Genomic DNA, 23,147 nt, shown 5'->3' with positions numbered 1-23,147 from the left:
AAAACACTTAAACATCCGATTACTTTGCATACAGATTTTCTCAAATATTGATAAAGGTACTTCTAGTAGTGATGTCCACATGGTAGAATCAGGCTGAATTCTTTCAATGAAGTTGTTTGAGATCTAGCAAACTAGAAAGGGAATAGAGAAAATATTTCAACCCAAGTAATATCAACGTCAGTATGATTTGGTCCAGAAATCCATGATGAATCTAAGTATGTTATGTGACCTCACAGAGGGACTGATTGCATTTTATTGAAGTTAGGGGGCTGATAAAAATTTGGGTTTGTGTCCTGGATGTGTAAACTGGACTCGTTCACTGGACTAATTCTGTTGAAATCAATGCTGTTGGTTGAGTTACGCTAGCTAGACTTAATAATATAAGATATGATTTTATCATAAATAAAAGATTTAGCTTGTATGTACATTAGCTCATATATTTGGCAGTTTGTCATGTTAACTGATTAATGAATATAATAATTACAATAATAAATACTATTTTTCAGATAGGAACATGTCACCCAGTAAATATACATATGTTGATATCCTGATTTTTGGAAAATGTAGAAGAACAAAACTGCTGTTCATGCTGGTTATGAGCTAATTCTAGAATAATTTCTGTTCATTTACTATTACACTGGCTGTGTGTTAATACACTGTGTAGGTGTGAGAGCACAAAAAGGATAGGTCAAACCAGAAGTGAGAGTTTATTTAACAGGGAATTGAGTTTCTCTATTTTTGAGTTTAAACAAACAAGGATAAAACAGTGTTGCTTCAGCAACTAATATAAAATCAAAACTACCTATTCAGCAAATGAGACATTATTGTATCTTATTGTACTGGTTCACTGTGAGCTCTTAAGTAATATCTGCTAACTGTTCCTGTGCTGGCTGAGGAAATGTTGTGGCTTGTTGTAATAAATCAGTATATGCTATTAAATAAAATCTAATCAATAATTACAATAACAGCCCAGTGGTTTATTTTGGAGTGTAAATTCATTTGAAGTTCTCTTGAGGTAGGTACAGACTTTCAAAACATCCTAGGCAGAATCAATCTAAGTTACGTGGTTTTCTTTAAGTAGCGTAGTTTAGATTGGTAGCAAACAGTATACACATTCACCCTTTGGCAGAAGGCTAGAAGTGGGGGATCAAGTATAAAGGCTTCTGCCATTTCTAAACCAGTTTGTGTGTGTTGAACTTCTTTTCTCTTATGGGTATAGACTGGTTTCCAATCACTTATACTGGTAAAAATGTATGTGGCCCAGGTTACTGTGCTCTGTATGTAGTACAAATGAGGATGTAGGAGTTCATCACAGTAGCTATGAGTCTAATCAACATCTCTTAATTGTTATTTCAGTGGTATAAAAATAGTACTAATTATAAAATGGGCTTGTTTACTAGGCATAGTTCACTATTACTTGAATTAAAATCCAAGCACTTGATTATGAAAGTGTTCACCTCTGTACTTATCTTTACTACTGAATGTACTTCCTGGGTTGCCCCATTAATTTCAACCATCATAGCAGAGATAAGCACGTGTAGCTTTTGTACAATTGGGGCTCTACACTTTGCTACAGAGGCCAGATCCTGAAGGCTTTGAATGTGTAAAAATTTATTATTAAAGTGTCCATAGGAGCTTTGTATGTTAGTAAAATGGATATGGTTGTGCTAATATCAAGCTACTAGCCATTTGCCTATGACAGAGTAGTGAGGTGCAGTGGGTTGGGAATAACTTTCGTTTGTTGAACTTCATGTTATGGTCAGATATTGCACACAGTTATATACTTTTATGTAAGTATTCTCATTGAATAAGTACAAGTCACATAAGAAATGGCTTACAGAGACAAACTCCTGTAGTATAAAGGGTTTTAATCTTTCACTTTAATCAGCATTCTAGTGTGTATATATATGTGTGCATATGCATAGAATACAGAAAAATATAGGTCTTACCATTTTGATTGTATCAGTGGAGATAGAGCATAGTAATTATATTTAAATGTAGAGTTCTCATTTTACTGGAAATACAGTTTCATTTCTGATATTCTATCCAAGCTGGGGTCATGGTCCCAAAAGTTAATAACAAGCCTGGCATAGAGGTGCCAGCTGCTATGTGGTTGCTAGAAGAATTTGAACAAGAAGGTATATGTTTCATGAGCTATTATTAACTCAGTTCTGAGTGATTCTGCTTGAATTCCTAGGATGTCTACCAATATTCTTACAAATTAATCTGAAATAAAGGATATATAATGTAATTGTATGAATTGGGTCTCTTTTATGTAAAAATGCACCATACTAATAAGAATGCAAGTAAATCTAACCTAAAAAAGATCATTTTCTATTTATTTTAGTGAAAGTATGTAATTCATATGTAGGTGTTTTGAATGAATATGGATTTTTTTTTGGTAGATTATAGAGTAGCTCATTGACTTAAAATTAAAGCACTGAAGAAAATGAAAAAATAAGATTCAAAAGGGATCAGGAGAAGTCAGAAAATGAAAAAGTTAAGGCCCAGTAGTAACAAGTAATTCACTAACATCACATTTGCAATTCTTGTTACAGCTCCTAAAAGCATTACCCTACTACTATATAAAAAACATATAACATTCTAAATAGAATTTTAATTTTTGAATTTTCTGGAATTCTTGTAATCATTGTGCAATTATTATATACCCTACAATCATGGTATACCCTTCTAGCCTCCTATCAATTGTCCTCCACTAACTTCCATGTTAGTTTTTCTCTGTTAGTAAATAAAAAGAAGCTTTTCTATCAATTTTGCAACTCCAGCTTGGCATTCCAAAGTCAAGCTGTCTTTCTGCTGTGTCCATTCTGATTTTGTAATTGGAATTTGGTGGATGATACTGCTGATGAACAAGGCAGCATATAATAATCTACCTTGTTCTCCATATGTTCTGATGTTAAGGTGTTCTTGTGGGGACAAATTATTAGATCTCAGTCTGGAGACCAGTGGCTCATGTACTTAATACATGAAATGTGAGAAATCCTGTTTGCAATGTCAAGGCCTAAGGCCAGGTCAACACACAATATTTGAAGTGCCATAACTGTTTTGGAGCGGGATTTTACCCATCCAATCCACAGTTACATAGATTGTATATGTACCCGGTGCTAATAGAGTTTATTCCTCTTCATATGTAGGGATATTTATGCTGAAATGAAGCACCTACTAGCATTCTAGTTATATGTGTACAGTGACCATGCACATAGCCCAGTCTTTAGTTTGCACTGTAAGAAACTATAATCCCCAATATACACAGGAACACAACTGTTAAATGCCATTTTTTACATATTTACATTTCTGACTCAAACTGCACTGCAGTATATGTTCCAATTTGCCTTTTTTCATTTAACTTTTTGGATACTTAAGAATGAAAAAAATTTAGATATTGCACCATGGGATTATTTAATTTTACTCTGTGCAACTCCATAACTTTCAAACAACACAAGTGTCCAAATGAGCAAAATTCAACCACAGAAATCTCTGCGTATCAATTAAACATTTTTGAAACATTGTGGTATTATAGGATATTAATGCATCAAATCATATATGTATTTTATAGATTCCTAAACACATTTTTAATAACTTAATGTCTATATTTCAGTATTATTAAAAATATATCCAGATGATGACTTAAACTTGTCCTTTAAAAAAATTTTAAAAATGTGTGTTTTCATCTTTTCTTACTTCAGAGCCTGGTGAACAGAATTGCAGTGCTCTCACTTCAAAACAAAGTTCACATGCAGGCTGAGACCAAGCACAGAAAGTTTTAGGCAGAAAAAGAGACATTTTGAGAAAGCTAAGAGGAAATGGAAATAAGGGGGCTAGAATGACAGTTGTGCTGTAGCCTTGTGAAGTTGTGTTGTAACATTTTGCAAAATGTTAACAGATTTACTAACTCAGTACAGTACTGTGTGTTAACACATTTGGCCATATTAACTTATTTTTTTGTTGTCAGGATGTTTGTGTTGTTTTTATTTGTTTACTCTTGTTTGTTTGAACTAATCACCACTTAAGTAAAAGTCTCTTTGCCTTGCCCTGCCTCCTCTTCATGAAGCATTTAGCCATGGTGACCATTCAGGCATAAAAACGTGCTTATCTGCAAATGAATGGCAGCTCTTTGCTTCATTAAAGCCTCTTTCTCTGTTGGCACTCGCATTGTGACCCTTTGATATTAATTCAAAGGGCAATTAAAGAATGCGGCCCATCTTTGAAGTAAAGCATTCAGGGCAAGGAATGGGATGAACCTGGGACTCTGATGGACTGTGTGTATTCAACAGGCCTTTTCAAGGCAGTTTGAAGTGACTCAAAGAAAATGGGCAGGAGAAGGTCAAAGAGAAAAAAGGGGCTAAAGAAACAGTCTGTATTTGTTCGAAGTATTAGCCAAGCAAACTGCAAATAGCAACAAAATGAAACAGTTAATAGAGCAGCCAGACAGAGGCATGTCAATCACTTAACTTGAACAGCATTGGACTAACCAAGGCTTCAGTCCACTGTGTTATCTAATTATCTTGGGAAAGCCAGTAGCTGGAAGTAATAGTATTGTATTTCTTTCTGCTTACTGCTCAGAAAAGGTGATAAATACTCACAGCTTCATAATTATTCAATGTATGTACATAGAGGGTATTGCTGGATTGTGGACAAGCTGCTAGTAAAAACCAACAACAACAAAAACGCCACCCCTATAACCTGAGATTCCAAATATGAATTCTAGCAGGTTTAAAAACCTTGTAACCATTTTCATGTGTAGCAGGCTAAAGCATGCATGGTTGCCTCTGGAACAAACCTTAAAGACAAACACATTTACAAACCTAGGAACGTATTTTTTCCCTCCAAAATAGTTTTCAACCACACAAAATGTTAAGGGTCAGACTTTAATCTATAATAAATAAATTTAGTGAGAACTGTGGCTGGAACTTCTGTCCTCACTTAACATACTCAATTGTTCCTATATTAGCATATATGCTATGAGACTCCTGCACTGTTTTGCCCTAATAGAGCACGTTGAGCACGAAGTCACAATTCTCCTTGGCATTGTACAGTAAATTTGGCCCATGAGCCAAATTTTCCACAGGCGTGTGTTTGCACATGCAAAACAAATACAGATTTTATTCAGACACACTGAATGGGTCTGTAAATGGACATGTTTTAAGATGCTGACTTAAAAAAAAAGAGCTTATTTGAATAGAAACATTACACTGTCATTACTATTAAACTGCAAGAAGAATAATTTATTTGCAATGTGTAAAAAAAAATGTTGCTTATACAGAGTATTACGTAATATGCAAACAAATATGTTTGCAAGCAAAAGGGGTTTAAAGCCCATTGGCTTTTTAAAGATTACATAGACTATTGTATAATTTCATTTTTATGCCCAGTGGATTTTAGTTTGGAAAGACAGGCAGTTGCATTTGTATGGGTGAAATCCAAAAAGAGAAAATGAATTCAAGTTTATGGGCTTGAACCTGCAATTGCTATGTTATGTCCCAATGAGTCCTGTGTAAACAGTGCTACTTGTAGTAATAAACCCTATGCCCAGTTGTGATCATTGTAAGATTTGGCTCTCAGTTAGTGAGGTGGTTGGTGTCAGTGATAAAACTTAGAGGATGAGCTTTATTAATAAAAGTTTATTCCACATGTGAGAGAGACGGTACACAACTATTGCTTATTTCTCAGTGAAAAGAACATACTTGGAAAAAGTCATTTTTTGGAGACTGATAGGAGCCCAAAAGCATCCAAAATCATTTCAAAGAGAGCCAATTAAAAAAAATCATGCAAGCTGAGACTTGGCATGATAAGTTTTAGAAGAAGCAGTTTTTCTTCTGGTTGAGCTGAACCCTCCCTTTAAACTAGGGATTTGTAACAAACACACTAACAGTGTCTTAGCTATGGTGCTAGCAGTCTGCCTAGTACAGAAAGGCTAAAGAAATGTCAACTTCTCTTTTATAATAGCCATTAGAATTTTAAAAAAGGGGGAATTCCTATGTTCATTGGACATAACACAGTTTCAAAGCTCAATACATATTAATTGAAAAATGGCAGTATCTGAACACTTCACTGTCTAGGAATTCCAGCTGGAATAACTGTACAGAACCAATGACCTCTCTTCTTATTTTGTACGTCTCCCTCCTGGTCTCTATAAGGGCTTTATCTATTAGGGTTTCTTGGAAGTAAAGTCCATTGGCTTCAACAGGGTTTGGATCAGGTTAGGCTCTGAGAGACGAACTTTTGTATTTTTGTAATGTTCTGATAAAGATTAGCACAAGGATATTTGGGGGGAAAACTGAAGAAGTTTTAAGTGTTCCAATTGAAAATACAGAGCAAAAGGAAAGCATTGAAAGTACCATCCAGCTGGTCATTTCCATGCAGCATTACATTAAAACATCAGATAACTTTGTACATTTTTCTATTGTTCCTAAGTGAATAATTTTAGCATTTACTGGCATAGGACTGCATGGTAAATCTTTCTACTTACAGTGCTGCTCTTTTCTCTGTCTCTTTCTTTGCTTATTTTATGTCTGTTTTTGAATGTCACCTGAAAGCCCATTTCTTCCTTCTGCCCTGTCTTTCAATTTTGTAGCAGTGCCTATTTTTCCCCACACAGTGGGAAGGCAAGCAGATATGCCTAAGGGTGTATTAATTACATTAATTGCTGGTGTATCAGTTTAATGAGATGTACTCATCCCATGCTCTGAGTGCATGTATGATCTTGATTAAGCCCCAATAGGATAGTGCTTTTCTCATAGAATATCTAATCCTGGGCAAAGGGCCAGAGAAATTAGGCCTTGATAGACCCATACAATCTAGGGGAACACCAGCTCCTAGTCTTAAGGATTCTTGGTTAATAACATGCCTCCCTTTAGGCATGTCTACAGTCCTTCAACTCCCCACTCCCTGTCACCCCTGAACCAAGCTGCCTAAATGTAGCTCCTAGTGCAGACATACTTCATTGGTGTAAAATCTGACTGGAGCCTTGTTAACTTGTCCCTGTGTTAAACTGAGACAAGTACATCAGATGCAAGTTGCATTTCCTACCAGGATAGCACATCTTCCTGAGAGAGGTTTAGTGGTGCAGTTTTAATGGGGCTGAAGGACCAAAGAGAAAACAAAGCTTTATGATCTTTTAAATAACTGACCTTTCAAGTAATGGCAACACAAATTGCTTATGATGACTGTCCTGCCATTGGCTCCTCTTCTTGCCCCTGTGCTCTGAGACTCCACTGCATGCCACAAAGGCTAAGTACAGACAGTCAAAACTTCCGAAGTTGAATTGATTCAATCTTCACAGGTTAGTCTAAGCTGCATAGATTGAACTGATATGCAAGTGAACCAACATATGCTTTTGATTCCAGAAATGCAGCCAGCCAGATGCCGGTAGTGGCTGAAGCCAGAAGCCAGGGGGCATTAGAGCATGCCTTTCTGCTCCAGTGGAGCAGACAGCTTGGGCCAAGTCTAGCCCACCCACCCTGCGAGGGGGGGATTATGGGGTAGGTGCAAAGCATCCTGGGATGCTGGGGGACTGTGAGTTAACTTGAATTTGTAGGGGATCTGGGACAGAAGTTTAATAACTGCTTTAGGTTAAATCAGTTCAAGTGTCATACTACATCCATCCAGGTCTATCTTAAACCAGTTTGGCCAGTTTGAAAGCAGTTTATTTGCACTGAATTTCTGTTGTGTTACAGATTTGAACTGGTTTCTGATCACTTATACCAGTTTATGTGTAATTTCTGTCCTTAGCCTGAGTGCCCAATGCAAAGTCCATTGAAGTCATAGAATGACTTCTCGTTAGTTTTGAATAGTCTTTGAATCAGGACTAGCATGCACAGATAGTTCTGCCTGGGGCAATATTAAGGATATGATTCAAAGTCAGTGGAAAGCTCCTATTTTTTTTTCAATGGACTATGGATTAAACTTCAAAGATCCTAAAATTCTTGCATGGATTTTTATGGAATAGGCTGGCTGTATGCAGAAGTTCTTCTTTGGCTCTTCTCTGACTATTCTGGCCCAGGTGACTGAGTGAAGCTAAAATTTTACAGAGTGGAAGGTGGGGGAAGGATATCTTACATCTGCTCACCTCTCTGTGCTCCACTGAGGCTATTTCTGCTTTTTACTCTCTTTGGATCTGTTCAATGGCAGGAACATAAGGAACTTATATTACTTCATTTAAAAAAATGGCTGGGAAAACAGCTTGTATGAAAGACATTATAGAAAATAAAGGTGTATTGTAAAATAGTGACATGCATTATTCATTATTCAAACTCATGCAAAGCAATGCAGTTTTTAAAATGTGTCCTATGTAGCTGACTAACAAAGTTAGGGTACCTGAACTAAAGGTCTTTATTCTAGCCTTATTCAATCCTATTCCCATTCATTTCAATGGGAGTTTTACTTTAAGTAAGTTTCTCAGGACTTTATTTGAAATAAAATGTAAAAAAAAGTATGCTTTGACTATAAATCTTGATATATCATCTAAGAACTGGGACTGTAGCCCAGTTGTACATAACAACCTGATTATCAACTGGGTCTTCAGTGTACCTTACTTTGCATCCAGGGTTATTTGTAACCTTACTTCAGGCCACTTAGAAATCCAAGTACCTGAGCTGTGGAAGTCATCATCAGAAGCGTAGCTATCTGAAACGGCTAACTTGAAACAGTGCTGACCTCTGCTAACAAAACTGCAGTTTCCAGAGCTTGAAACAGGTGAAGAGTGTGGTCTATAAAACTTGTCTTTTTATGATTGCTGCTCTTTGATTACAGTCACTTTCTAGATACCAGGACTGATACCATGTTTTGCTAACTGCTTTGCACACTCCTTATAAGGTGGACAATCCCTGCCACTAAGAGCTTGCCGTCTGGGTAGTCAAGACAGAGAGGGAAAAGGAATTGCTGTCATTTCTGTTTTCAAGGTGAGGAATGGAGACAGAGATTTCAATAATTTACCCCAAATCCCAGAACAGTCTGGAACAGAACTGGGAACTGACATCAGGACTCCTCAGTTCCAGTGTAGCACTTTACCCAGTTTACTTTCTCTGTGAGTGATTTAATTTTTTTTTAATGAAAAAAATAGCTTTAATATTTGTGGAGAAGTTTTCCTTCGGAAGTAAGCCAGGATTGTTTGCAACAGGGCTGTGCAAATCATATAATTTCTTTTGGGATCGAAATGGGTTTTACCAAAAAAAAAAAAAAAAAAAAAAAAAAAAAAAAAAAAATTTACTAGCAGCTCAGTTACTCCAAACCCCCTCATTTGCCATATCCCAGTGCTCCTCTTTGGGACTGGAACCCTTTCATTTGATGGTGCTCCTTACCAGCCACTGATTGCTGTAATGCTCTGTGTACTATGTATATATGATATATCATCTAAGCACTGGAAAGCATTAATTCTTTTTGTATAGCTTTTCAGTCCTGATGTAAAACAGGCAGAAGCACAGCAATTCCTGCCATAATGTAATATGACTCCAGGAATAAGAAATTTCCATCTCAGAATGTACCAGGAAGTGGGAAACATGCCTAGTCAAACAATAATGTTCTTTTGGGCATACTGTATAACCTGTCTCCTAATATATATGCGTGCGTGCGTGCATGTGTGTGTATTCACTTTAAAAGCAGAAGGAAGTTTCCTTTTACAGTAAGTCAGGCTAGGAATGTTACGTTTCAAATGAAAATTGGCACTGAATGTTGAACCTCCAGGGCCAGATCCTACTGACACTGAAGTTTGTGGGAGTTATGTCATGGAGTTTTCTGGTAGCATCAAAATTCCTGAATTATAACTTCCAGGCATGTTTCATAGTATGTCTCATGCCTATTGTCTCCCATGGCCTGTGTTCCTTACTGCCAGGCATTTGCATTTTCACAGATCTGTATTTTGTATATTGGTTTCTATTCTATCCAGGAGAACATAAAATAACAGCAGACTCTCCCTATGCCTGAAAAAGGGTGTTTGTACCTGGACACTTGCAGAGAACAATTTTCCAACTATTTAGTTGGTCTAATAAAAGATATCACATATACCCAAAGAACCTTGTCTGCTAGGAATGTTACATAGCATGTTAAATTCAACCTAGGAACAAGCCCTAGATATGTTTCTTTAGACTAATCTTGTAACTGGGAGAACAGAGAAGTGAAACAGAAATCTGTTATAATAAAAATTCAGATCCTACCAAATGAAAGATACAGGATAAATGCTAAATAAAATCATGGTCAAAATCAATTACTACTAGAAAGTAAGTATTTTTCCACTTGCAAACAATGGACAAAGCTTAGGGATCAAGTCTGGAGTCAAAGGTTCTTGATGGTCAAGTCAAAGGGCACTCAGAGATGTATATTAATGCATGTCAGCTTCTAGATTCTAGGGTCAAGCAGTAGTTCATAAAAGAAACAAGGCATCTTAAGAAGAAGTGTTATTAGCAAACATCAGGTCAAAGTTTATCTTTGGGTCAGTGTGTATGGGAGGGTCACTCATTCATTGCCTGAACACAAGCTTTTTCCTCCTGATCACTGCCTCACTGCAAGGTGTTCAGGGGAAAATATGTGTATGTGTATATTCTCTGAAGAAAGGTGGTAAGATTATGGAGTACTTCAGCACATAGTGTGTCAGAGAACGGTACTCTTAATACTTAAATGGGAAAACTGAGGGTTGGCAAATACTTTCTATTTTAACTTAATTTTAAAAAAAGGCATGATTTTGTTCAATAATGCAAAGATTCCTACAGTACGTTTGCATAGCTCCCTGAGCTAGTAGAGGACTATTACAAGAAATAAAGGTTTGTTTCCTCTTAATAGAACAGCTATTGCAAATCTCAGGCCTTTGATGTACTGATATTGCAAATTCTTTCGCATGATTCTTATTGGAAGCAATGCACTTCCTGAGAAGTGAGTTTGCCAGTTCATCCCATTTAAGGCACCCCTCCTGCAATTTTGCACTCTCCTCTTCTCACAGCCTTGGGTGTGGAGCCTCCAGAATCCAGGGTAACCACAGTCAGTGGTGCTCTGTGAATCAGATGTGGAGGAACGCTCCTGCCCTCCAAAAGTGTGCAAAGGCTGCCTACTTTCTCCTATGCTGCAGAAAATCCTTGCAATCTTTTGTGCTTAATGGTGTTGACTCATTTCGGTTCCATGCTAAGATACTTCCTATTGAAACCAGAAATGCAGAATATGGTTCTTTCAAATAATTTTATTATGATGGCTTTAAGAGACCTGTCCCTGACTTCCTAAAGAGATCAGTTTAAATGATTTTGCTTATGTCCTTGAATATACCCTTTTTAAATAGGAATAATATGTGATCGTTCATTAAGCTGCTAATGTTTGTCAAATGATGATTAAAATATAATTTGTAATGGTAAATGGTTCTTAGAAATATCCAATTTGACTAGAAATGGCAGAAAATGACTATCCATTATATTTTACATTAATATTGTGAAAATTATAGTTTTATATTGTTGTGCTTGGCATTTAACATTAAGGTTCCAGAGACCAAAATTAGCATCATTTAAACCTCTTGGTGCTTTTTACTTTTTGCCTTTCACTGTACTGACATAAAATAGTTCTGACTTCTCTAGTAAAGGTTCTACTGTTTTAAAAGCATTTCCACATTAAGCAGGCTTTATACCAAGTTTGGAGGAGAAATATAACAGTAAAGCTGAATTTTCATTGCAACTATGGCTATCGAGGATTTTTTTTTAAGATGAAACTTTTTTATTGTGCTATGCCAGTTTGTCAAAACTCAAAGTTTTTGTGGGAATATATCAGCTTTGATTAAACTTATGTTGAGAGAGGTTTCTTAGAGTGTTAGGGCACCTATTTGATTCAGGCCCAGGAACTTGTTTTTGGGCCTCCCACAATCAGGGAAGTGTCCTAAAGTCACTACTTGGGTATATCTACCCTTGGTCTTTGTTGCTTCTCAGACTGCTGCCAAAATGAAGTCCCACCTATGCATTCTGCACACTCCAAATTGGGGGCTATAGCAGTATGGATGTTTTGGGGGCAGTCTCTCCTGTTGCTTTTTAGATAACAAAATTCTGAGCGTGGTGGTGGCTGGTGACTCTAGAGCATCCCCACAACTTCAGTTATAGTTTGGAGCATACAGAGCCAGAGCAAATGGGAGACATTATTTTTCATCAGCCTTGAAAATGGTGTCAAGCCAGTGTAGACATACTCTTTATCTTTTCTGTGGAACTGTTTCATTTTACATAAATAATTAAATATTCATTATGCCAGTGAGAGAAAATATAGCTTGGTGATCTAGGTTCTCACATGGTGTACAGGTGAGTTGGAATAAAATCCCCATGTGCAAATGTTTAATTATAGAGAGGCCTACTCTAAAAGGGCTAACCAGCTGCTGGTGGTCACCACACTCACCTGGGATGTAAGAGGCCCAGCTTCAAGCCTGTGACCTGCTTCAGACTGAATAATAGGGAAGTGGTGCTCCCTCCTACTCCCGGGGTCTTCAGAAGGAGGCTAGATAATCACCTAGCCGGGGTCATTTGACCCCAGCATCCTTTTCTGCCCATGGCAGGGGGTTGGACTTGATGATCTGCTCAGGTCCCTTCTGACCCCACCAACTATGAAATTATGCATAGGAAATTTATTCTGAGTCTTCCACATCCCAGCTGAATTCCCTAATTGCTCAACTACTCCAGTTGTTGGGTTTGCTTTATTTTATTTTATTGTTTCTGAAAAGCTTCAGAATGACCTGGGACCCACAGCTTGCTTCCAGTGAAGTCTATGGCAATGCTCAGTGGTTCTGATGAAAGCAAAACCAAAAAAAGTTTTAGTTTTGTTTTGATGCAGAACATAAGAAAAATTTAAGTCTAAAAACCTTTTATAGGATGGCAGGAGAAAATGTCTCCTGACTACCTCTAATTGTGAAGGTAGCCTGAAAGCAAAGATGAAATGAATTGTAAAAGTGCTTAAAAAGTGAGAGGCACTCTCTCAGCTGGGACAGACTTTTTGGCTTATTGAAGCTAATTCATACCAGTTGAAGATCTGTCCTCATAGTACCAGTATTACTTGTTTTTGTTTGTGTGTTAAGGCTCCTCCAGTAAAATTTTTTTTTTGTAATAGAAAGCTATATTAAAGATTGAGATGAATCCGCAAGTCCTTACGTCCTGTAGTTACTTGCCTTGGGTCCAATATATATGCTTGAGAGAGAGGATTTGTGTGACTGGCTTTTGGTTGTGAGACCAGTATGCTGTTGAAAGAGTGATTTTAATTCTGTTTGTTCTACTTTTACAAAACATTTTGAGCCAGGTCCCTTTTCCAAATAAAAGTAAAATGGTTTATATCACCTGAGGATCTGCCAGTGATTTTTTTACATAGATAGGCATCAGAAATTATGTTGTATACAGGGAGCTAAATTCTTTGCTGATCTGCAGGTATAGCAGCCTCAAAGACTGTTATAAGATAATGTAAAATTGGTTTGATAGGTTGGTAGTTTAGAAAAAGATGAGTGGGGAGGAGGAGAAGAGAGAACCTTGCTTGTTTCATACAGTTAGTTCAGCAGGATCAAATTTATTCTTGGCTTTATTCCATTGAAATCAATGGAGTGATGAGAGAGGAATTTTGCCCCCTGACTTCAGTGTGATGAAGAACAAGATATGGCCTTGGATCTATACTAAGAGAATTAAGTTGGTGATCTATATTTTGCTTCTACTTAAGTAAATGTCTAAATATTCACTGATTATGATGAGAGCAAGATGATGCTCAGTCTACCTATCAACATAAGAAATAAGATGTGAAAAGGAGAAAACAACAAATTAAGACAAGTGCCCCAGTGACAATTTTTTGTTTGTTCATAGTACAGAGAGATTTGTGGTCAAAGAATTCATTTTAAAGTTGCTTTAAAATTCTCCCCTTTAATTGATTTAATGCCTCCTTCTTAGTAATTTAATCACTCTAACTGCTATTTGAAGAAATAGGAATGTGTTGTTTGGACACTGCCTTCAAGGACCAGAAAGCTGTCAGTATAGCTCTTAGCTGGGCCAACAGGATTTTTGGGGGTTAATTTTTTGAACCTCTCTCAGCCCTTATTGTGTGGAATTGGTTTGCGGTGGCCCATGCAACACTTCACTGATTTCAGATTATGTAGGTTCAATTCAGTCCCCTTGAATTCTGAGGTGAGTTTCAGGTTTGAAAAAGCTCAACAATTCAAAAGGGGGAGCTCTGTCAAATGGGAGCTGAATCCCACCTGGGCTTGCATTGAAACCAGAGAACGATGAGAACCAAAAGTCTGGATTCAAAGGTCCTTCAACTTTAGATGGGTTTGGATCCAGATCTGGATCTGAACTTTGTGCCTCAGGCTTCTCTCTAATTGAAGCCATGCAAAACCACAGATTTCACATGTCTTTGATGCAAAACCATAAATAGGCATATGTTTGTGTAAAACAAGGTCCAGGCTCACTTGAAGGATCACAAACCTGATGAACCTTGGCTGTTTGTAAAAAAAAAAAAAAATGCCAGTCTTTGATTTACTGATTTGCATACTTCTCTGTAATAATGTTAATGGAAGAAAAGATAGCTGTTCTTGTCTTTTAGTTAGGTATGGAACCATCATGCTTTTACTTTGTGTTTTTACAGAGACATGCAGCCATATTCAGTACAGTACTCCTGTCAAAGGAGTCTCAACTTTGGTTCTTCCTTGTTCTGCTAATCTAAAATATAAACTCTACCAACCAAAATCTCTGTGGCTTGCTGCTTTTTGCTCTTTTTATATAATAACTGCCTGAAAAGAACTGTGATCAATATGGGAGTGAAAATAGGATATAAAGGTGGTCATAGGAGCTAAAATTAGATTTTGTTTTGATTAAAATAATGCTAAATGCTTTTTCTGAATAGCTGTTTCACATAGGGTAGATATATACTTTAAGATTACACACATACACACACACACACGAATGACACATGCTCCCAGAGGCTGGAGGGACACGGCGACCACATGCAGGCAGCAGTGGTGGTGGCGAGTGAGGAGCTCCCACAGGTAGCCGCAGTGGTGTTGGTGGTGGGGGTAGGCTAAGCGGGGAGCTCCCGCAGGTGGCCATGGCAGGGGGGGAGGGAGGGGTGACGAGTGCTGAGCAGTAGTCAGTGACTACCGACATACATCAGCAGCGGCCAGCAGTGATTGGTGACTGCCTGCAGATGCTGCCGGCAGTGTTGGTAGCAGCCAGGGGTTGGTAAGCGGTGACCGTCTGCAGGTGCCTCCAGCAGCGTTGGCGGTGCTTCTCCCAGGCAGTGCACTGCGAATCTCAGGAGTTGCACATACACCAGCATGCACCCCCTATGCGTCGCCAGTGCACATGCGTGCGCATACACACAGACACATGTGCATACACACACACAGAATCCTTCTCCCTCATATATATAAATATAAAGTAATCTTATTTAGCTAGTCTGTAGAATCTATATATGTAGTCTATATATAGGTAATATTTCTCTTTCTATATATCTTATATAGTCTATGAAAATGCATATCTACCCTGCCTTCTGACTGACTTCAGGTTACCATGGCTAACTACCTCTCTCTGGATCATATAGTACATGAGACATTTTATTTTTGTGTGCATGTGTGCTTCATTTTTTAAGAATAAGGCAGCTGTCAAGAGAAAATGAGACTCCCAAAGCAATGTAGCGGACTTAACACATCTTCCATCTTCCACTAATGAAACATCACAACATTTTAACAATTTGAATGGCAGATGCAAGGTTTCCTTTTGGAAATCTGATAATTTACTATAGAGTATATGACACAGTTACATGTGAACATATTGGTTGAATTACATGAACATTGCCAGAGCGTGATGAAGAAGAGAAATTTGCATGGAAGTTGTTTTTGATAGCTAGATTTAAGCCTGTTATAAAAAGATAAAATAATCCATATGGATAATGCAGATGCCACTGGAAGGTGCCAAGAATATTTCCAAGATGTTCATGAAATTGATCATTAGTTCAGGCCTCAACCACACATTCATTATTTTCCATTTATATTACCACAGTACCGCTGAGACCTATTGTGAGCCACAGATCCCATTGTGCTAGGTGTTATATAAACACAGAGCAAAATGATTGCCTTACCACTAGGAGCTTACAACTTAAGTAGAAGACATCAGTTGGTTGCAGACTAGGAAGCACAAATAAATGAGAACAAAATGTTGGTCAGCCTGACAAACAGTGGTCTCCGAACACTGCCTGCCTAATATCTACAAATATTTTTGTAAGCGTTGCAGCAAAGGAGAGTTTTAGGTAGGTGGTCTTAACAGTAAAAAATAAAGTGAATGTATTCAACCAGGTGACAAAGTTTTGAATTCAACATTCATTTTTAGAAGGAAAACTTCTTTCTTTGATATTAAAGTCCTGCTATTGAATTAGAATTAGAAGCTAATCTCACTTCCAGACCCTACAAACTTCTGCAGGGGTATAAACACTGAGCATAAAGTTGTTAGGCATAAATGTGGCCTATTGCTTTGCAGTGAGATTTGCCCAGCTGGGTTAGTTGAAAAACAAGCCTTTTAGAATCAATGGACTTGTGAATCCCCATGCAAGGTTAATGTCACAAAATAACCTCTGAAGTGCCAAATTTGTTTATACAGCTCTAGTTGTTATTTAAAAATGTTTTTCAGAGTAGTGTTTTTCCTTCTCCAGGAATAAGAACTGAAATAGAAAGAATTCCTATGTTAAATGGTGGATAAGGAAAACAGAACAATATTTTTATTATTATTAAATACATCAGATACTATTTTGAGCTGATTTGTATTCAGTTCAAAACAAGGAACAAATTCCCTTGTAGCAATGTAATAAAAATATTGTCTGTGAGTTTGCTCGCTGGTGGGATTGAAATGGTTTAGATGTCTTTGTGTTAAAGTAATTGTCTTAGAGTAGTTGGGAATGGGAAGGATCAAGGATTCTCTTAGTTGGGGAGACTGATTTAGAAATTAGGCAGGCCTTGGGGCTCTTGAAAAAATGGATGTTCTTAGTGGGGATTTTGAGGAAGTTTGTCACCATTTCGTTGGTGGTGGGATGGTGTCACTGAAAAGAGGCTGAAGGATGTTGTACATGGAGAATGGCAGGGGTAGGCAACCTCTGGCTCAAGTGCTTGGCACTTGCATTTTGCTTGGCACGCAAGCCTCTGGGTAGACAGCGGGGAAGGGGCTGGGGTGCAATGCCTCAACAAGGATCAGACCTCTCGTGGCTCCCCCACTGTCTGCGCCGGCACACCAGCATCTTACAAATTGAGATTGTGTATGATTTTGGCATTCTCCCCAAAACCATTGCCAACCCCTGGAGTATGGTCTCAGTGACAGCAGGGAAGCAGGAAAAGCCTAAGGGTACTGTCAGAGGAAAAGGTGTCTTTAGTTGGGGGAGGGGAGGGACAAGATGAAGAACAAAGTGTCTTTTAGGTGAAGGAAAATCTTATTGGGAGTTGGGAGTGTCATGGGAGGATAGGACTGTCTCTGTAAGGCTGAGAGCAGGGAAGTTGGCAAGATAATCTCAGTGAGTGCAGAGGGGTCAGCTTTGTGCTTAAAGAAGAATCAGCAAAAATATAGTGATTTTTCAAAGGGAAGGAATCATCACTGCAACTGGAAAGGGAGTAAAAATGATGCCTAGGCTACCCCACGTTTGGCATATTTGGGTAGAATACTTGCATTGACCAATCCCATCATTTAATCAAAGTTTTTTAATAATGATGGACCATAGTGAGAGTAAAGGGCCTGTTAACCCTGTATCCACTTGAACAACTTTGAGGATGGTTGGGCTGCTGAAGGTGGCCATGGGAGTCCTTAGTAACTTCGCAGTATGGAGGTGTATATAAACATTTACATGTGATGACCATCATTGCAACTAATCTGATCCTTTTATTTCTCCAGAAGAGGTCCGTAGAGGTTGTACAGCCTCAGTAAAATGGGACTGCTTGAAATGGATTTCCAGGATGAGAGAGGGCCCTAAAGCTAGGGATTCAGTATGCACACTTGCTACCTTTGGGAGGTGGTATGTTTGATTCAGTTTCCAAAGGGCAGGCATGAAACATCCAGAATGGCACTTGTGTATGTGGATTGTGCTTGCTAGGATTCTGACCCTACTAAACCTGCCTATCTAGTAAGATGACAGACACCTGGAAGGAAATACCTGAAACTGTGCTGCGAGAGACTGCCATCTGAGCTACCTGTCATGGCTTCTATTTGCAAACTTTTGGGGTATGGTGGGCTAGGTTTTGGGAGGACACATTTTTGTTTGTTTTTTTTCCTTTATTCTCTTTCCTCTTCTATTATTCATTATACCATTTAGTGTGGAATATGCCCATTATATCTGCCCTATGGTTGGTGATATCATTTGGCTTAATCATTTGTATTTACTTGATATGCTTTGGGACAAATCCTGCCTTAATTTATACCTCTTGCAACACCCAAGGTATAAATCAGGGCAGAACTGGGTCCTTTTGCTACTGTTGTTTTAAGCTGGAGTTTTCAAAGGGGCCCAAGGGAGTTAAGCATTTCACTTCTATTGAAATTCAGTGGGAGATGGTTGTCTAACTCTCTTGGTCTCCTTTGCACATATCCCACTTGAATATGTATGTCTGTGTGGGGGAATTTCCATGTGTGTTATTCATTTATTCATCTGATGGATATCATGAGGCTTGCTTATTTCAGTCTGGCTTGTTGGGCCAAATACTTTACTCATCCAGACTCACACTCATTATTAGGAGTTTTGACTGAATTAGGAGTCTAGTTGACTGCAAGATTGGATCGAAGGATATGAATACAACAAAGCTGGAGTATTTAATTTGAGGGAATTAAAAAAAAAAAAGATATTTATTCATTTCCTCATGATAGCTTAAATGAGATCCAGAGCATTTAGTCAATTCCCTTTTCTACTCCTGCGTATTCCCTGCCTTGATTAAAATTGTTGTCTCCCTGATATCTTGTGTAGCTGCCAGCTTACTATTGAGGATTCTCTTTTGTTCCCATATATAACATGCAAAGGAAGGCCAAATTATGAAGATATTTTGCATATAAAGCCCACCAGACCTAGTCTTTCAGTTCCCATAGGAAGTTTGAATAAGTATGTTAGCTCTAGTTTGATTTTTTTCCTCCTCCCACTCCTCCTACCCCAGTGCTTCAACTTCGGTAAGCATAGCAAATTTGATTCTTCATTTTGCATTAGATATATTTTATTGTGCTTGTCACCCTTGTTTTATTCTGACCTATTAAGTTCTCCTTAGGTTTGTGTTTTAGTTCCTTGTGGATATAGCTTTTCCACAACGTTACTTCTCATAGATAGGGCACCACTTTTTCTATCTGTAGCAGAGAAGGTTAACTGAACCTGGTTTATTCTTGGATGCAGAGCTGTAATGGGACATACAAGATGCAAATTTAGTTTCCCATGGTGCTGGGTGTCAGTGAGTGCGACATGTCCCTTAGCTTGTCGTGAAAACAGCTGCCTGCTTCCTTATGCTTTCCTGCCATGACTTGATGTGAAACAAAAAAAAAGGGGGGAAGCTGAGTGTTGGAACAAAAAGGGAAATAGTATTCTCTCAGTGGGGAGTGTGGGGAGTTAAACAGGGCTCCATCTCCCCTACATCCTGTCCTCACCACACCCGTCAGGCCAGTACCATGATCTTTCCTGTATAGCCAAGTCGCTTGACTGGTAGCTCACCTGGTCACTGGCATTTATCACCCCCAACATAATGGAGCTCATCAGGGTTCATTTGATCCTGATATATGCCTTTTTTATCAGTGCACATGTTCCATGAGTCCAGCAGCTATTGCAGGTCCTCACAGTCTTGGTTGAGGGGTTCTCCTCACTCAATTACTCTCTTACACAGGCCTTGTGGATTTGACATTCATCTTTGTTGGCCTTGCTTTAGAAAAAATCGCCCATCTTCCATGCTGGTGCCCTTTGGCCGGCCTGTGGGCTCCATCAGCTGATTTCCCAGTGAGACTTCCCAGGCTCTCCCCACACCTTGCAGCTTACTCGTATCCCAGTCTCTGAGCTGGAGGGTCAAGTGGCCTGTTTTTTTCCGTTAACTATTCCTCACTGGCTCCTGCTCTACGTGTCCAACACTTGTCCTGGCTAGAGCACTTGTTTTGTTATTTTCCCAGCCTGGCTCTTCCTCTGCCTCCACACACAACTGCACATGCTTTCACCATGTTTTCCTCTCTGGCAGTAATGGGCCTTGACCCTCTCACTTTTGGGCCCGCTGGGCCTCTTGGGCCACTCGCATCGAGCTCCCCAGTCACATGTTTGGCAGCAGCTGGGGATTGCCAGAAGGTGGGGCTTACTGGTACTTCGGGGTTCACTCCTGGGAAGGCTTGCCAGTGGTAGCGGAAGTCCAGTGTGACTCCTGGCTGGGTCGAGTGGTGATCCAGTCACACCTAGGATCCCACTTATCACAGGGGTCAAACGCTGGTTTCCAGCTGCATCCAGATGAACCCACCGGTGGCAGTGGAAGCCCAGTGGCATCTGGACAAGTTGAGTGGTAATCCTGGTTGTAACTAAAGGTCCTGCTTGTAACAGGGGCTGGGGAGCAGCTCCCTGTTACACTGGGTCTGGAAAACTGCTCTTTCACAATGTGGTGGATGAGTGCCAAGTAGCTGGGGACTGTGAAACATCCGCTTTAAAGAAGAGTGTTGTCTGCTTTTGAATATGGTAAAGTTGCAGAAACATTGCTTGTATTTTCAGGATAAATGTAGTAAATGACTAGAACTAGTCTGGCATTTACCAATCCGCTCAGAGGAGTTCCTTATTAACATGTCCTACTGTGAAGCTGTTAAGACCCATTCCTTCTGTGTTGCTGTGAATGGAGCAGTTTGTATAGCCATCTTACAAGTTGCCGAATTCTCAGATCTCATAGGAGTTTAACAAATATAGATTTAGTTAGAGGCAACATATCACTTGATAATCAGCAAAACACAGTAGGATCCAGAATTCTCATAGCTTAACAGTTGGCATCTTTAAGTCAACATTTGTCTTTAGTTAAGGTGTACCTCTGTTAAACAATGATAGCTTTAAAGCAGATGACACTTATTAATTCTGCAGCCTAATAGCAGCAATGACTATTGTGAAAGTACACATATTAACAATTTTGGCCAAGACCCAAATACAATCTGTGCCATAATGTTGCAAGGACAAGACATTTTATCTGCCTTTTGGAGACATCAAAGATCCCATGACAATTTCTGTAAAAATAAAGATTTGCAGTCATCATACTAAGCCATATTGCCCCACTTCATAATTTTATGCCTGATACTGTAGGGTACTTGGTCATGACCAAAAATTCCAGAGGTAGCTGGATGTCAGGAATGCTGGCTCATGTGCATATACAACAGCTTGTAGCTTGTTAAAAAGTGGAAACTTGGACAATGAGAAGGAAGGCTGGGAGGCTAAACTGAGATGGTTAGGGTTTGTCTTGCATAGTGAAGAATGTGAGTAGAATGGGGATGAATGTGGCGGGAAAGAGGAAGGCCAAGTCTGAAATGGGAGTCAGGAATGAACAATGATGGAAAGATGCTATTAATTGGAACAAATTGAGGAGAAAGTTTTACGCTGCCAATCCTATGGTTGCATGGGGCTAAAGGCTAAAATGAGAGAGAGCGAGTATATAAACATAAAATATTTTATATAGATATGGTTTTGTGGTTGAAATAGTCTCTGAATTTGGCACAGAGCAACAATTTTATATTAATGCTTCTTAAATGCTGAAGGCCTTCTGTGTCCAGAGCAACAGAAATGCTAGTCTTCCAGCATTTGACTAAGCATTAGCACATTTGAGATGGCTAACTGATTCTAATACATTTTTAACTGTACCTCAGGATGAAATACTGACATGTTTTAGGATTTTTTTTTGCAGGGGGAGAAGAAATCCTTGTGGTATCTAGGATGGATAAATAATAAACTATTGTTGTTGGAAATCAGACTAAGAACATGTAAAAGTGTACCCTCAGCAAGTCTGCAGACGACACCAAGCTAGAAGGAGTAGTAGATATGTTGGAGGGTAGAGCTAGGATTCAGAGTGACTTAGACAAATTGTAGGATGGTGCCAAGAGGAATCTTATGAGGTTTAATAAGGACAAGTGCTAAATCCTGCACTTAGGACAGAACAATCCCCTGGACCAGTGCAGGCTGGGGGCTGACTGGCTGGGCAGCAGCTCTGCAGAAAAGGACCTGGGGGGTTACAGTGAACAATAAGCTGAATATGAGCCAGCAGTGTGCCTAGTTGCCAAGAAGCTAACGGCATACTAGGCTGAATTGGTAGGTGTGTGGCCAGTAGGCCCAGGGAAGTGATTATTTCTCTCTATTCATTACTGGTGAGGTCACATCTGGAGTATTATGTTCAGTTTTGGGGCCCCCATTACAGAAAGGATGTGGACAAATTAGAGAAAGTCCAGCAGAGAGCAGCAAAAAATGGTTTGGGGGCTTGAGCACAGGCTGAGGGGACTGGGTTTATTTAGTCTTGAGAAGAGAAGACTGAGAGGAGATTTAATAGCAGCCTTCAACTACCTGAAGAGGGTTCAAAAGATGATGGAGCTAGATTGTTCTCAGCGGTGGCAGACAACAGAACAAGGAGTAATGTCTCAAGTGGCAGTAAGGGAAGTTTAGGTTAGATATTAGGAAGAATTTTCTCGCTAGGAGGGTAGTAAAACACCAGAACAGGTAACCCAGAGAGGTGGTGGAAGCTCTATCCTTGGAGGTTTTCAAAACCTGGCTAGACAAAGCTTTGGCTGGGATGATCTAGCTGGGGATGGTCCTGTTTTGAGCAGGGGGTTGGACTAGATGACCTCCTAAGGTCCTTCTCCCCCTAACTTTCTATGGTTCTAAGATTGTATGAAGTTGAGAAAACCTGGGATTACAGATTCTTAACAGGGGAAATTAGAAAACAGAGGTAACTGGAAACTGGTGTTCCACTAATGTATATGGTATCAAGGCTGAAAAGCTCTAATTGCAGATTAAACAGAGGAAAAGGGTGAGAAACTAAGTGAGGTTTAGCCATTTATGAAATCATACCAGTCCACATGCACACGTACACCATACTAGAATCACTTCTACTATTTGGCTATCTATTTAAATGGGCCAGCTCACAGTCAGTAATAGCTTTCACCCTCAAAAACCTCCTAAGAAATGTTACAGATAGAGAATTTAGGTACAAAGTA

General features: G+C 39.1%; 1 protein-coding gene across 1 annotated transcript in view; it reads left to right on the top strand.

Annotated features, from left to right (window-relative positions):
- PAX3 (paired box 3) overlaps window positions 1-23,147 on the top strand; it is a 113,328-nt gene that overhangs the window by 31,256 nt on the left and 58,925 nt on the right. The window lies entirely within an intron of this gene.

The sequence above is a fragment of the Alligator mississippiensis genome, chromosome 7 (assembly GCF_030867095.1).
Source record: "Alligator mississippiensis isolate rAllMis1 chromosome 7, rAllMis1, whole genome shotgun sequence".
Lineage (NCBI taxonomy): Eukaryota > Metazoa > Chordata > Crocodylia > Alligatoridae > Alligator > Alligator mississippiensis.
Note: the sequence above shows the minus strand (reverse complement) of the source record. Positions and strands in the feature narration are given on the sequence as shown.